Raw genomic sequence first — 4,619 nt, forward strand, 5'->3', positions numbered from 1 at the left:
GACAAAGGTGCTGAATCAGAGCAGACTCCAGGAGCGAGTAGACACCCGGTGGAGAGCCAATCTGGGCCTGACTGAGGCTCAGAGGCCTGAGTGGAGAGCGCTCTACAAGCCTCCGCTGACTAAGAGGGGTGGGGACCTCCAGTGGAGGATTCTCCACGCTGCGGTAGCTGTAAATGCGTTTGTTTCAGTCATCAACCCTACAGTGTCTGACGCCTGTCCTTTCTGTGAACAGAGGGAAACCATTTTTCATTGCTTTACGGAATGTGGTCGACTCCTTTGTCTTTTTCAGTTACTCACTCAGATGTTGATTTTGTTTAATGTGGTTTTTTCGAAGACAATGTTCATTTTGGGTTGTAGGTACAGTCAGAAGCAAAAGTGCAAAAGTCAGCTTTTGAATTTTTTGTTGGGGCAGGCTAAAATGGCCATTTACCTCAGCAGGAGGAATAAAGTTGCGGAATCGTTGGATACCGATGCAGTTTCGATTTTCAAGCGGATGGTTAAAGCAAGACTGAAAGCGGACTACGGTTACTTTTGCTTAACAAAAAATGTGGGAGAATTTGAGGCCATCTGGTGCTTTAAAAATGCTTTGTGTTCTGTGGAGAATGAGGATCTTATTTTCAGTTGTCTCTCTCTCTCAATTCAATTCAATTCAAAGGGGCTTTATTGGCATGAAAGTTAAATCAAGCAATGTTGCCAAAGCATCACAATACAAAATAATTAACAACATTAACATACATTTCAAATGTTTACATATTATTGATGATATATATATACAGTGATACAATTACATTTCAACACGTGTGTGTGTGTGTGTGTGTGTCATTCACTGTCCCTCAGGTTGTGGCATGTGTACACATATTGGGCAGCAAGGTGTGCCTTGTCTCCTTCTCCTAGGAGTACTCTCACTCTTGAGAGGTCATCAACCTCCTTGAAACCTGGGATTACAGAGTTCAACTTGTTCCAGTAAATGCTCCTTACTTGGTTGAATGTTTGGCACTTCAGGAGGAAGTGCATCTCTGTCTCAGTCTCACCTGTCGTACAGTGACCACATGTTCTGTTCTCTTTTGGTTGCCAGGATCTTTTGAGTCTTCCTGTTTCGATTGCCAGTTTGTGGTCACTGAGCCTGTACTTGGGATCTGTCTCTGCTTTCTATCTCTGACAGTAGAGAGATACTCTGCCAGCTCATACTCTCTGTTTAGAGCCAGGTAACATTCTAATCTACTTTGGGTTTTAGTTTCTTCTTCCCAATGTTGTAAATAGTTGTCTTTACATTGTGTTATAATGCGTTTGACTGTGATTGGTGTTTGGAGAGCAGTGTTGTTGAGAGACTGGTCAGAGTGGCTCTGAGAGGGGGCAGCTAGCCTCAGCACCAGCTGACATAGGGGACTCTTCTCTGGGGTTAGCTCTTGGCTTTGGAGGGCTTTGGAGTGGAGGGTGTCTCGGGGGCTGGATCTAAGGTGGTTAAAGAATGTCAGTGCTCTCTTTTGAGTGTTAATGATCAGTGGGTATCTGCCTAATTCTGCTCTACATGCATTTGTTGGTGTTTTTCTCTGAACACGTAAAATGTATCTGCAGAATTCTGCATGTAAAGATTCTGTTGGATGTTTGTCCCAGCGGGTATAGCTCTGGTGACTGAGTGGACCCCCTACTTCACTACCGTACAGCGCAATGGGCTGGATCACACTATCAAAGATTTTGAGCCAGATTTTAATTGGAATTTTGACATTATAAAATGTTCTCTTAATTGCATTTAGAGCTCTTCTGGCTTTTTCTTTGAGTGCATTCACTGCCATGTTGAAACTTCCTGATGCTGTTATGGTTAAACCGAGGTAGGTGTAACTCATACTATGTTCGATGATATGATTATTTATGGTAAACTGGTATTTGTTCTCCTGACATCTGGGGCGTTTTTGGAAAACCATGACATTAGTTTTCTTCATATTGACTGCCAGGGCCCAGTTCTTACAGTACTGTTCTACTATGTCCAGCTGTTGTTGTAGTCCTTGTTCAGTAGGAGACAGCAGAACAAGGTGATCAGCATAAAGCAGACACTTCACCTCTCTCTCTAGGAGGGAGAGGCCAGGAGCAGCACAGTGATTCAACTGAACAGCAAGTTCATTTATATATATATTAAATAAAGTGGGACTTAAATTGCAACCCTGACGAACACCTCTTCTCTGGGTGAAGAATTCAGTTTGTTTGTTTGTCTCCAATTTTAACAGCACACTTATTCCCTAAATACATTGATTTTTACCAGATCGTACATTTTGCCCCCTATACCACAATGTAGAAGTCTATAATAGAGCCCTTCGTGCCAAATAGAGTCGAAAGCTTTTTTGAAATCTATGAAACAAGTGAATATCTTACCATGTTTTGTTTGGTGTACATGTTTGTTAACTAAAGTGTGAAGGGTATATACATCGGTGGTGCGGTGTTTTGGAAGGAAGCCAATTGGATTTTTACTCAAGATGGATTGTTGGTTAAGGAAATCTTGTACTCTTTTATTTAGAATACTACAGAATAATTTCCCCAGACAGCTGCTGACACAGATGCCACGGTAGTTATTAGGGTCTGATTTGTCTCCACTCTTATGAATGGGGGAAATGATTCCTTTGCACCAGATGTCAGGAAAACATGACTGCAATATGATATTGAACAGCTTTAACACTGTACCATGCATCTCTGGGGTGCTGCATCTGAGCATTTTGTTTTTAATGTTGTCTGGGCCACAAGCTTTCCTTGGCCGGAGAGATTGTATCTGTGTGGTCAATTCATCCCAAGTCATTGGGAAATCAAGGGGGTTTTGGTTGTCTTTAATAGTTTCTTCTAATGTTTGGAGTTTCTCTTTTGTAATACATTGATCTGAATTACTTAGATTTATTGGTATGTCTTTGTACAAACTTTCAAAATGTTCTCTCCAGATGTCACCGTTTTGGATGGGTAATGCTTGTGGTTGTTTTGTGTTGAAGTTGCTCCACAGATCCCAAATTGATTTTTTGATTTTGGGTTGTAGGTACAGTCAGAAGCAAAAGTGCAAAAGTCAGCTTTTGAATTTTTTGTCGGGGCAGTCTAAAATGGCCATTTACCTCAGCAGGAGGACTAAAGTTGCGGAATCGTTGGATACCGATGCAGTTTCGATTTTCAAGCGGATGGTTAAAGCAAGACTGAAAGCGGACTACGGTTACTTTTGCTTAACAAAAAATGTGGGAGAATTTGAGGCCATCTGGTGCTTTAAAAATGCTTTGTGTTCTGTGGAGAATGAGGATCTTATTTTCAGTTGTCTCTCTCTCTCAATTCAATTCAAAGGGGCTTTATTGGCATGAAAGTTAAATCAAGCAATGTTGCCAAAGCATCACAATACAAAATAATTAACAACATTAACATACATTTCAAATGTTTACATATTATTGATGATATATATATACAGTGATACAATTACATTTCAACACGTGTGTGTCTCATTCACTGTCCCTCAGGTTGTGGCATGTGTACACATATTGGGCAGCAAGGTGTGCCTTGTCTCCTTCTCCTAGGAGTACTCTCAGTCTTGAGAGGTCATCAACCTCCTTGAAACCTGGGATTACAGAGTTCAACTTGTTCCAGTAAATGCTCCTTACTTGGTTGAATGTTTGGCACTTCAGGAGGAAGTGCATCTCTGTCTCAGTCTCACCTGTCGTACAGTGACCACATGTTCTGTTCTCTTTTGGTTGCAAGGATCTTTTGAGTCTTCCTGTTTCGATTGCCAGTTTGTGGTCAATGAGCCTGTGGTCGGTCGGTCGGTCGGTCGGTCGGTCGGTCTCTCTCTCTCTCTCTCTCTCTCTCTCTCTCTCTCTCCTCTCTCTCTCCCTCTCTCTCTCCCTCTCTCTCTCTCCCTCTCCCTCTCCCTCTCTCTCTCTCTCCCTCTCTCTCTCTCTCCCTCTCTCCAACACTGATCCTCCCTGCCATGTTCAGGCCTGACTCTCTGTGATGGCCTCCAATCAGCCTCCCCCATCAGTGTCAGTACTGTGCTGAGGGACTGTAATCTGTGAAAGTGGAGGGAGCTCACCAGAGGCCTCAGGTCACCCCGCTGTTAGAGCATCTTTAAGTGCAGGTTGACACTGAATTCCTCAAGAGCTTTCTCCACGTGGCCGGGGAACAGAGGGGGCATTGAGCAGAGAGGGGGTGTGTGTGTGTGGGGGGGGGGTGTTGACTAGTGCTGCTGTAGGTGAACTTAGGTTCCCCTCTGCATGATCTGTACCATCCTTCCTTCTTATGTGAATAATACGTTGAATTAAAGTCAGTGTACATTTCATTCCTCTGAAATCAGTCCCTGCCACTGGAACAGACATGGCACTGAATGTGTATTTTTCAGATAAAGTGTCGTTGTTAATTAATGAAGGTATGAAAGTACCTCTTCTACTTACGGAGTGAACATGGAAAGTTCAGATGCATTGTTTCCACATTTCAGGAAATTACAAATTCATCAGAGTAACCATATCCTTTGCTCCAGCTCAGACTTGAAAAAAAGAAATAGCTTTTGGGAAGTTGGGAAATAATCTTTTCTATCATCTTCCTCTGACTACAAACAATTTTTTTCCGGAGGGTTCTATGGGTGTGATGGTGGCAGCTTCCTGGGTGTG

Source organism: Notothenia rossii (assembly GCF_949606895.1).
Source record: "Notothenia rossii genome assembly, chromosome: 8".
Classification (NCBI taxonomy): Eukaryota; Metazoa; Chordata; class Actinopteri; order Perciformes; family Nototheniidae; genus Notothenia; species Notothenia rossii.